The 12,751-nt window shown below is 37.7% G+C and overlaps 1 pseudogene; it reads left to right on the top strand.

Moving 5' to 3' along the window:
* The first annotated feature begins 781 nt into the window (after positions 1–781).
* On the top strand, positions 782–1,494 carry LOC136163649 (MICOS complex subunit MIC26 pseudogene; annotated as a pseudogene).
* Positions 1,495–12,751: the final 11,257 nt, after the last annotated feature.

The raw sequence follows: 12,751 nt of genomic DNA, 5'->3' as shown, positions 1-12,751 counted from the left end.
CAATGTGAGAGACCTGGGTTTGACCCCTGGGTTGGGAAGATTCCCCTGGAGAAGAGAATGACTACCCACTCCAGTATTCTGGTTTGGAGAATTCCATGGACAATATTCCATTTGGTTGCAAAATGTTGGACACGACTAAGTGACTTTCACTTCACAGTACTACTGAACATCATTTTCAAGCCTGGAGGCACAATGAGGAATATGACAGAGAGCTTATTGTTTTGCAAGTGGACAGAGGGATAAACATACACGGCATAGTGAGTATGCACATGGTACATGAGAATGGGAATCTAATCAGCCTAGGCCACTCAGGAAATGTACCCAAAAGAAGTAAAATCTTAAGCAGTAGGCATTACACTGCTCAATGAGAGACATAGACATGAGGTATTTTCCATAGGAGTGAAGATCACACTGTGGTATAAGAACTGAAAGTATTTAGTATTTCTGGCCAGGGCATAGATTTTGAAAGGAGGAAGAGAGGAAGAGGTCATAGGGAAATGGAAAGCAAATTGAGGTCTATAGAGAGGTTTTGATCACAGCCTAAGGTGTATTTCAAACTGAGTTTAAAGAGAAGCCTTTAAAAGAGGGTAGTAAAATCATCTTTGTATTTTTTAAAAAGATTGTCCTGATTGAAGAGAGAGGTGACTGAAGTCAAAACCAATTAAGAGCCTACTGCTTTCACAGAATAAATGGCAATAGTATGCAGAATTGAAATTGTTCCAGTGGGGTGGGTTTGCATACATATTTAAGAAGTACTATCGCCCCCACCGGAGCCGCCACTGCCAGCGACATGTTTAAGGTAATTCAGAGGTTTGTGGAGCTGGGCAGCCTGAGGCTGCTCACCTTCAAGGTCTATGAATCATCAAAAAAGGACTCACCTCACAAAGATACTGTGAAGGTTAATGAGCTTTCACTCTACTCCATTCCTGAGGATCAGTCTAAATATGTGGAAGAACCAAGGACCCAACTTGAAGAAAGCTTCTCTCATCTCCAACATTATTTCGAACCATATACAAGTTGATGTCAGGAAAAGTACTCCCAAAATAAGCACAAGATGCAAAGTTTGTTTCAATGGGGGTTAGACAGCTATGAATATCTCCAAAATGCACCTCCTGGATTTTTTCCAAGACTTAGTGTTATTGGTTTTGCTGGAGTTGTTCGACTCGTTTTGGCTAGAGGTTCAAAGATAAAGAAGCTTGTGTATCCGCCTGGTTTCATGGGATTTGCTGCCTCTCTTTATCATCCACAACAAGCCATTGTATTTGTCCAGGTCAGTGGAGAGAAATTGTATGACTGGGGTTTACGAGGCTACATTGTCATAGATTTGTGGAAGGAGAACTTTCAAAAGTCAGGAAATGTGAAGAACTCATCTGGAAATAAGTAGAATACTCCATGCTCTGCCCATTTTAATCACGTAAACATTGGAAACTTCATATGGTAAATCAGTATTTCTACAGAAAAATGGCAGAGAAGTCAGTATTGAATGTAGTAAATTGGCATTCTTCTGGAAAAACTGTTCTAGGTCTCTTTGTTATCTTGGGTGATACCATACTCCAAGTGGACTAATCTGAAATTCTTCCACCTAGAGGTAACGTATAAGCCTTAGAACTCCTCGTTCTCATGTTGCTATTTATGTACATAATTAAAGATCTAAGTTAAAAAGATAAAAGAAGAAGTACTATCAACAGGTTTGGGGCTTCCCTGGTGGCTCAGAGGTTAAAGCGTCTGCCTGCAGTGCAGGAGACTCGGGTTCGATCCCTGAGTCGGGAAGATCCCCTGGAGAAGGAAATGGCAACCCACTCCATTATTCTTGCTTGGAGAACCCCATGGAGGGAGGAGCCTGGTAGGCTACAGTCCATGGGGTCGCAAAGAGTTGGACATGACTGAGTGACAAAAAAAAGAAAAAAAAAAAAAAAAATCAACAGGTTTAGATGATTTATGGAGAAAGAGAGCAAGAAGGATACCTCGTCCCTGTTAGTCCAAACCTTACCTTAGGCTCACATATGTTTGGGACATATGAAAACTATTCCTTAAAAGAAGTTTAGTATTTACAGTTTCTACATATGGAACTTTTTTTCAAGTTTATCTTTCATGAGCTATTTGGGGATGCAGTCTGAAGTGTGTGCCAAGGAGAACTGATTTGAAAGTACAATAAAAAATCAGTCTTAGAATTTTATAAAAATATTAAAAATAATTTAGATGGGAAAAAGAATATTTAGAAAATAGTAAAATATTCTGATACAATACCACAAGTATATATACAAAAGATGCAATTATAATACAATGAGTTATTTCTCATAGTTCAACCAATACATTCTTGCCGTGAGGCTGAGAATACAGCTCACATAATGATATTTAAAATAAACCACTAAATAATAAAGCAAATTAAAGGACTATTTTAATATTTAGTAATTTAAAAATAAAGAAAAACATAAGCTATACCATTTCAAAAATCTCTTCCCCATTTTCCTGCTGAATAAGGAAACCTTAGGTGTGTTGATTCTACAACTTCAAGGGAGGAAGTTGCTATCTTTTGAAGGGAAACAAATTACTCTTTGTAGAAGGGAGGGTGAGATGTAGAAATAACAGAGGAAAAAATTAAAAGAAATTAAGATTAAATCCACAGTAATGCTGTAAATTAGTATACCGCATTCAGGCAAATGTTATCTTCATATTACAAATGAGAAAGCTGAGACTCAGATTAAACAACTTGCTCAAGATTAGTTGGCAATTAAATTGAGTAGAACTAAGACTTGAATCCAGGAAATCAGAACTTCATAGGGCTTATTTAGGAATGGTGTATTGTCTTTCATACTCAAGAGAAATGGAAAACATTATTACTAAATCATTAACATAATTGTCTATTAATTAGTAGATAATGGTTGCTAACTCAGGTAATGTCTTTAGAATTTCTAACCTTTAAGATTCCTAGCATTCCTGTGTAGTTTACAGCTATGACCTGTAATTTGTTCTTACTGAGGGCTAATGATGTGGCAGATGGAAAAATTTGAGGTGGCACTTACAGTCCAGGAGTTTCATAGCTACTGTATTACCTTATATGCTAAAGCATAAAACCAGCAACTATAGCTGGGATATTTTGGAAACCAACATGTGTACAAAATCACTTTCACTCTTAAAGTATTCCATTGTTCGTAAAATGTTTAAGGGTGGTATATTAGTCAGGGTTCTCTGGAGAAACAAAACCAATAGGATAGATAGATAGATCTATTATAAGGAATTATGGGGTCTGAGAAATCGCATGATCTGCCATGTGCAAGCTGGAAAGCAAAGAGAGCTTGTGGTATAGACTGGTTGAAGAGCAAAGACCTGAGAACCGGGAGTGCAAAGAACAGAAGAAGATCAATGTTCCAACTCAAGCAATCATGCAGGGAGATGAAGTTTTTTTGTTCCATCTTTTTATTTCTTTTCAGACCCTCAACAGATTGTATGGTATGCTCCCATATTGGGGAGAGCAGATTTCTTTCCTAGGTTCACTGATTAAGATGTTAATTTCATCCAGAGTCACCCTTATAGACATATCCAGAAATACTTTTTAATCTTCACACTCTGTGGTCAGTCAACTTGGTATAAAAAATTAGCCATCACAAGAGGTAAGCTTGGTTATATTTCCTTTTAGTTCATGGGAAAACTCCCCAAACTTTGGGTTCTGGCCTAGAGTTTAATCCTGATACAACCATTTATTTGCTGACCACTGCTTTGATTCTTCAACTCATTGGTTCAAATTGCATTATAGCTTTTCTTTTTAGGCTAATTGCAGTAATTAAATAAAACACTATTTAACATATCCAGTACAGTTGTCAGAAAATATCATTATTTGACAAATATCAATTATCTGTCTCCTGAATTTGAATGAATTTGAAAGATCACACCTAGTATTTAATCTAGCCATATAACTAAAAACTGTTCTTTTTAAAATACATACTAAGTATTAGATACTGCATAGTGTGTGAAAGTCACTCAGTCATGTCTGACTCTTTGCAACCCCATGGACTATAACCTGTCAGGCTCCTCTGTCCATGTAATTCTCCAGGCAAGAGTAGCCATTCACTTCTCCAGGTGATCTTCCCAACACAGGGACCAAACACAGGTTTCCCAAATTGCAGGCAGATTAAAACACCTGAGCCCATACTTATACCCAAATGAGGAAATTAAGATCTAGCACCATAAATATAGATGGTGGCTCAGTAGTGAGCGACCCAGTCGTGTGCTGAGTTGGTTGCTCAGTCATGTCCGACTCTTTGTGACCCCATGGACTGTAGCCCACCAGGCTCCTCTGTCCTTGGAATTCTCCAGTCAAGAAAAGGAGTGGATTGTCATTTCTTTCTTCAGGGATCTTCCTGACCTAGGATTAAACCTGGGTCTCCTGCATTGCAGGTGGATTATTTACCATCTGAGCCACTAGGAAAGCCAGTAGCATGATATAAAAAGCATATATTTCAAAGTCAGAGTAGAATTCAATAAATGACACATTTCTAACCTCATGACTTTTTTTTTGTTTATTTGGAGGATGGTGGTTGTGGTGTTTCCCAGGTGGTGCTAGTGGCAAAGAATCTGCCTGCCAATGCAGGAGATACAGGAGTTGCAGGTTCAGTCCCTGGGTTGGAACGATCCTCTGGAGGAGGGCATGGTAACCCACTCCAGTATTCTTGCCTGGAGAATCCCATAGATAGAGGAACTTGGCGGGCTACAGTCCATACGGTGAAAAAGAGTTGGACACGACTGAAGTGACTTAACATGCATGCAGGACTTTTTTTATTATTATTATTATGTAGGAACAAACCTTATTAAGTTCAGAATGTAGCCTGTAAACAAAACTCACAGATGAGTCATGTAGCACAAAACACGCACAACTCTAGCAGAGTGATCTTGGGATATGTTGCTTAAAAAGAGAATCTTCCTGTTCATTAGCCCAATCTGTACTCTTCTCTCATCTGATGCAGAATCTGCATAAAATGAGAGAAGGGTAGATATCTGATCAGATTTTAGATTCTGCTAGACTTTGGAATGCAAAATTAGAGAAGTGGCTCAGGAAGAAGGAGCTTGGACGTAAGAGAAAAGAATGAATATTAGCAAAGCTGGTGAGGTTGCTATTCATAACACAGAGATTAATAGGGGATTTTGGCAAAATAAGTCATTCTATATAAGAGAGTTGGAGAAAAAGTGTTGCAGGAGGTCATGATCTGGACTTCTTTAATGTCCCTAGACATAAAGGATTTAAGTGTCAAGCCCATGTTTGCAGCTTGACGATGAGTCTTTACATGTGACACCATTCTAGGACTAACGCATCTACGTCAGTCCTTTAGTACATTTTTTGTAGTCTGAGGCTTTGACTTATAGTTCAGGGTTCAGTTGTACCCCAGATTAAACTTATTACTCCATATCTGAGACAAGAATTATCTTTATTTTCACTGCCCAACTCTTAGATTAATGGTCCACATAAGCAACAATGGGCCAGTCTAGGAGACAATGGTTATTAGAATAAAGCCAAGAAACGGAAAGGCATTGAGTCCCCGAATTCTGAAATCAGGTTTTCATAATTAGGAGAGAAAGTTTTTCTAGGCTAGAAGTATCAACCAGAGAGTTAAATTCATCTGGTAATATGATTTGATAAACTTAAGGATACCTTTCAATGTCCCACCTCACTCTTGAGTTGCAAACTGAATTACCTATCATCTCAATATTCATGGACATCCAATTTTTAAGGATTTATTTTTAGAAAGCCTATAGGTATTATGTAACAATGCTGCTTGGTAGTTAATAGTTTCAATAGTTTCCATAGTTAAAAGCTATTGCCAGTTTCCAGAGATACATGGTTAAGGTTATAAGACTAAATATTAAGTAATGTTGATCTTAGATACAATCAACAATTTACCAGAAATTTCAGAAAAAAACCTAAAGTAAGTAGTGTGCCAGTAATCCCCTGGTGGCTCAGATGGTATAGAATCTGCTTGCAATGCGGGAGATGTGGGTTCAATCCCTGGGTTGGGAAGATCCCCTGGAGAAGGGGATGGCAACCCACTGCTATATTCTTGCCTGGAGAATCCCCATGGACAGAGGACTCTGGCGAGCTACAGTCCTTGGGGTCACAAAGAGTTGGACACGACTGATGAACTGATGAACATACATACACAATCAGAGAAAGTAACTTTGAGTCACGATTAGGAAACCTCAGTTTGACACAAAAATATAAGACGGATAATAAGCACTTACAATCATACAATGCCTTAGTGAGAGCATTGTGAGAATTCCTGATTTGTAGCAAAGTTGAACAAAAATATAGATGAACAGGGAACCCACAAATTGTGATTGGCATCTGAAGCATGGAAAAAGTCTCATGGAACTGAACCCTTAACCCCTGGGGTCTGTGCTAGCTTGGGATAGTTAGAATCAGAATTGAATGAAGCTGTAGGTACCTAGCAGAGATCGCTTAGTCTGGAAAATCCATGTATTTGGTGTCAGATATGATATAAGTAGAAAGACATTTTCCTTTCATTTCAAAGGGAAATATTAAGATATAGGGAGACTGGACAATAAGTTGAAGACCCTAGAGATCCTTTGCTATATTGATATCATCAATATATGATGATATAGGAGAACAGAGTAGAACTGGCAATAAAAGGCTTGTCCAGAAGCCCACCAGTTAAATTCTCTTTTGAAGCTTTTGGACATTAATAGAGACATGACCCAGACTTTTGGTCAATGTAGACTACTCCAGAAAATCAGAGTGCACAATGATAAGAAGAGCCCTTTGCAAACATGCACAACAAAGAAACAGCCACGCTAGCAGCTTTTCTGTAGTAATCCACAACCTGTGAGACAGAGATAAGTTCTATGCTAAAGCTAAAGATAATAATAGAGACAGTTATCCAGTGATCACTGTCCACCAGGAATTTGACTTAGTCATTTATTTAATCCTAACAAACCCAGAAATAGGTACTACTAGTATCCCCTTTCTATGGATGAGTAAACTGAGGCAAAGCGACCCTAAGTAATTTGCCTGAAGTCCACAAAGTATTTAAGAAATAAGGCTGTCATTTACTTGAGCAGCCTGCCTCTGTAATACAGATAGAAACATTTTTAAAGAGTCTAAAAGAACAGTGGCCTAAACAGGCCAAAAAAATTTTTTTTTTCTAATTACATAACATTCAGAAATAAGCCCTTCACAGCTAGCAGAGTATCTCCTTTCTACCAAATTATCAGAGTTACATTCCTTAGAGCTAATTGCTTCACCTTGCCTAAAACCCAATCCCCAAATTACTTTATGATCCAGCATGGCGCTTCAGCCATCAGTCAAGATTTCAAGCAGCACAATGGAAAGTAGGTACTCTCAGGCTTCAGATTCAATGCATCATCATATACTCTTAGATAGCTGAATGCCAACTTTTTTTTAGTAGCCTGGAACTTTTGCAACAAAGAAATTAAAGACCAAGTGATAAGAAAAGCCATCAGGAAGACCTATATTGTGATGATAAACAAAACTTTTTTGGCAGATTGCCCATGCTAGAAAATAAAAGCAGTGAGCAGAATTTAGGAAATATCACAGTACACAATGGAAATAAATAGATAAGAAACAAAAAAAAAAAAAAAAAAAGGAAAGACATTACTGCATAAAGGTCAGACTGAAAAAGCCCAAACTATAAGTAATAAAACATTTTTGAAAGAAAAAACATAATAGAAGAAACATATGCAAATAAAAGGGGAAAAGTATATTCTAAAGTATATTTAGAGATAGTTCTAAAAACCAAGAATACATACCATGTTCTAGCCAAATTAAAAAAATAAAAACACACTTAGAAATGGCCTAGTGAAATTGGAAACTTAAAAGATACAGAATTCTGTAATCATGAAGGGGGCAAAAAAGCCCTTTTCTTCTGTGTAAGAAAAGAAAGACCAGGCATGCCTCCACATTTTTGCAACCCTGAAAGACAGAAAGACATGGGGCAACGACTCTAGTGTTCTTAAGGAAAATGCTTTGAACCAAGAATTATATATCCAGTCAATTTGTCATTCATACATGTAGACAGGAAAAAGCAACTCCTTGATGGGCAAGGGTTTAATTCTATGCCAAACTTTTTGGGTTCTTCTTAGGATAAACTATTAAACTACCAGAAAATCTATTCCAAACTTAGAAAATATGAATCAAATTATAATGAGAACATTGTGATTGAAAATAATTGACAGAATGAGCAATAAAATCTGTTAACTCTATTCAGATAAATAGTATTTTGAATCTGATTAAAAATTGATACGAATTTTTCTTTAGAATTTGACAAAAAACCCAGAAGTCATAGAGTTTAGGATTTCAAGTGAGAAATGTGTGTTGTTGAGAAAGTGTTTTGAAGAGTTAGAGACATCTAAAAGGCTTCACATTTATGAAAGAAAGTGAAAATTTTTAAAATTGACTCCAGTGATAAATTAAATATAAATTTAAGCATGTTCTTGTAAAATTTAAGGTAAACATTAGCAGAATTAAAACAAATACTGCTAGAAACCAGATAAGAGGGATTCAGCATTTTGCAACCTATATAGAGCTACCTTACTTCACTTCCTAAAATGATTTTAATCTATTTGCTTTCCTTAAAATCCACTGTAATTCCAACAGAGACTATTTATATGGATTTTTATTCATTTGGGTTTGGTTAGAACCTGGAGACCCAAATCAGGCAATCTCACAGAAAAAGTTACACAGCATTGCATAGTTAGAATGACTTGGCCACAGAGAACTGTAGCTCTCTTAGGAGAAGTTCAAGCTTGGTCTCACTTTAGTGTGGGAGGTACCTGCCTACAAGAGGCCAAGAGCCAGCTGAATGGGTGGACCTTGTACATCCATACACGTACACACATGTATGTTTCTATGCATGAAGCTTGCTGATACATGATTGGCTTACCATAAAACCTACACTTCTTTTCTTTCAGTTTGGCATGTGCTGCAAATTAGAATCTTATAAAAATCAGACCAATTACCAATCAGTCTAGAAAGAAAATCAATCCTGTTATCTCTGGGTGTTAATAATCTGAGATAATATAGGCCACATTGATTCAGTTAAACCCTTTGGTTCAGAACTGCTGTGGAGACAGGCATGAACTGGCAAAGAAGAACAGTAAGAACACGTTAGAAGATGCAAATGTAACATGACTATGTACACGTACACACACACACACAACATGGATGGAGTTGCTTAACATAAAATCATAATTTCCAGTTTTAATGATTTGTACAAGAAGTATATGGTCATGGCTGAGATGTAGATTGGTAACTTGGAAAAATAAATAAAATATTAAAATATATTTAATTTTAATAGTCAGAACCATAAAAGGAGAATTTAAAAAAAGAGAAAAATAAAGGCAATGAGGTGGGGTGGGGTTTGAAACCTGGAGATTGATTAATTAAGATTAATCCAAATTCAAAAAAAGATAAGTTAAAAAGGAACAGATGGGTAATGGCAATAACTAAGAAGTTATTAAAGAAATCCCCTAAGATGAACAGAACCCTTTTCCAGATTGAGGGGGTTCATTGTGTTCCAAGAAGGAATGATTAAAAAGTACATATGGATAGACATGCACAGGTAATTTTTTTTTTAATTCTAAAAATAATGGGAAGCAATTACATGTTCCTGGAGAGAAAGGATAAGTTTCTGACAAAGGTGCATGCATGTTAAGTTGCTTCGGTCGTGTCCCACTCTTTGCGACACTGTGGACCACAGCCCACCAGTCTCCTTTGTCTACAGGACTTTCCAGGCAAGAATACCAGAGTGGGTTGCCATTTCTTTCTCTAGGGGATCTTCCTGACTCAGGAAGAACCCACATCTTTTACATCTTCTGCATTGGCAGGCAGGTTCTTTACTACTAGTGCCACCTAGGAAGCCCTGACAAAAGCAAAAGAATCAAATTGTCCTCAGACTTCTCATCTGCAACATTGCAAGTCACAAAAAGAACATTACTTACAACTATTTTACAGATTTTTAAGGGCCAGGAATCTAACCCAGTAGTCCTATGAACAGACACAGTATTCACCTATTAGAATAAAAACTGTATTTGTGCACATGCAATAATTTAAAAAATATTACCCATGTACCCCAAACTAAGAAAATAATTGAGAACGGATACCAGCTGAACTCCAGTAAGTCAGAATAGATACCTTAAAGAGGGAGAAGGTGTATTCAACTCCACATGATATAGGTATTTGTTGTTTTGTTTTTTTAGTCACTAAGTTGTACTGACTCTTTGCGACCCCATGGACTATAGCCTGCCAGGCTCCTCTGTCCATAGGATTTTCTGGGAAAGAATAGGGGAGTAGGTTGCCATGCCCTTCTCCAGGGGATCTTCTGACCCAGGGATTAAACACAGGCCTCCCACATTGCAGGCAGATTCCTTACAGTTTGAGCTACTCAGGAAGCCCATTAATGCTAAGTATCTTGATTTTGATCATGGTTTTGTGGCTACATAGAAGGCTGTCCTTATTCCTAGGACATACATGCCAAACTATTTTGGCTTGGAGTATAATAATATTTACAACACTCAAAAGGTTTATTTAAATGTTAATAATTGGTTAATGTTAAGAGGTAGGCAAATATTCAATTCCACTATTCTCACAACTTCTTTATGAGTTTAAAATTCTTCAAGATAAAATGTTAAAATTGAAAAATTTATGAATAAATTACCTAAACAAAATAAAATCTCTTGAATACAACAAATCCTGGACTAGGGTATTGTTATTGGAGAAGGAAATGGCAACCCACTCCAGTGTTCTTGCCTGGAGAGCCCCAGGGAAGGGGAAACCTGGTGGGCTGCCGTCTATGGGGTCGCGCAGGGTCAGACACGACTGAAGCGACTTAGCAGCGGCAGCAGCAGCAGGGTATTGTTGCTATTGTTCAGTAGCTAAGTTGTGTCTGACTCTTTTGTGACCGCATGGGCTGCAGCCCACTAGGGGATTTCCCAAGCAAGAATACTGGGGTGGGTTGCCATTTCCTTCTCCAGATCTTGCTCACCCAGGGATCGAACCTGCATCTCCTCCACTGGCAGGCAAATTCTTTACCACTGAACCACCAGGGAAGCTCAGATTGGGTGGTACTCAATTCTAAAACTGGGGTAGGAGAAATAGGTTTCCAATTCTTAGGAAACTACAAGCTTCTTCCTTAGGATCACAAGAAAATGTGTCCCCATTATGCAGGAGAAGATGGGTTCAAATGTTAGTCCTTGCCTTCCCCATCATTCTGACTCCTACTGCATAACCAGCTAGATTTCTTTTTTATTTCCTATATTCTGATAAACGTAAAATATGAACTCCAGATTTCCATAGTGTCCACCACTAATTGTGTCCATTTAGGCAAATTTAAAACTGACCTGGAGCCAGTCTCTCTAGTGACACTTGAGATAAATCACTGGAACCACGCCAACCAGTGAGGTAAAAGGAAAAAAAGCACTAGAAAACATTACATCTTATAAGTTCTTAGTTGTGCCTCCATAGAATCTTTTAAAAATAATCAAGTTAACACTAAATTTAATGAATTTGTATGCTATGTAAAATGACATAATTCATTTGGAAATTCACTAAGCTCTCTTTGAGAAAATGGATACTATATATGTATATATTCACTGACACCTGGCATGTCTGAGATGGTGTATACCAAATCCTAGCCTGGAGGGAATTTTTACCAAGAAGTTATAAACCTCTGAAAATAGAGGTTAATAGGAAATGCTGAAACATCTTTAATGACAAGGTTGCTACGGCAACAATATAAGCTTACCACTAGCATCAAATATCTGCTGCATTTAGGGTTCCTTGTCTCTTTTGATAAGTTTTCCCTGAGCGAAATAAAAGCATCAATTGACTAGCTCGGGAAGACGTTTCTCCCTGTGTCATAGAATCACTGACTTAGTGTGTAATTAGATGAGCTAGTCAGACAGGAAGAAGATAGAAAGAGAAAGAAGCAGAGTATGCCCAAACCACCATTTTCCAATGTAACTAGGGCATTGTGTGTAATACTTTTAGGAAGCAAGGCCAAAGCAGGAGTAAAAAATAAAACAACTGAATTAGCCTGCAAAAAGTAATCATGCACAGCTTTTGTTTGGAAAGGGCTTAAACAATAGGACAAATGCACTTCTAAGGGATTTTTAAAAATTCATTTTCAGTAATTCTAGGGCAGCAGTTCACAGAGTGTGACCCGCAGAGCTCCTCCAGGTGCTCAGCAACCTGGTCCCTTGTGGGGTGGCTTCTCATGTTATTATGTGGGCCTTCTGTTTCTGGTGACTATGTGCTCATTTTTGTAATCAAAGCCAGCCATCATTTTATTGCCACCCCATCCAGAACCTCATCATTCCTCTTGTTAACTCCAGGGGAGGACTCTGGGCATTGCAGACAGAATGGGCATAATTGATCTAAAATTGTCTTGATATCTTGACTTGATTGGAAGGGATCATTTTTAAGTAATACGAGCACATTGCCATGACTTTCAACCCTTTGTCTATATGTCGTCATCTCAAAGGCATAGAAAAAGTGAAGTGATTCTTATTTTGCAAGTGATTAAACTGAAACAGCTAAAATTAAGTTGTACTCTTTGGGCCCAGAACAATGGAACATAAATACAAGCCAATTTCTTTAGGCTTTTCTCTTCAATAGTAGACATGGTGCCCTGAGTCCAAATCAGAGCTTTAATTCATCTGTAGGGACTTTAAAGAAAGTACAACTATGGTACACTCATCTGGATAAGAGAGGGCAAGGTTGGTTAAG

The sequence above is a fragment of the Muntiacus reevesi genome, chromosome 1, assembly GCF_963930625.1.
Source record: "Muntiacus reevesi chromosome 1, mMunRee1.1, whole genome shotgun sequence".
Lineage (NCBI taxonomy): Eukaryota > Metazoa > Chordata > Mammalia > Artiodactyla > Cervidae > Muntiacus > Muntiacus reevesi.
The sequence above is the reverse complement of the archived record's forward strand: the minus strand, read 5'-3'. Positions and strand labels throughout refer to the sequence as shown.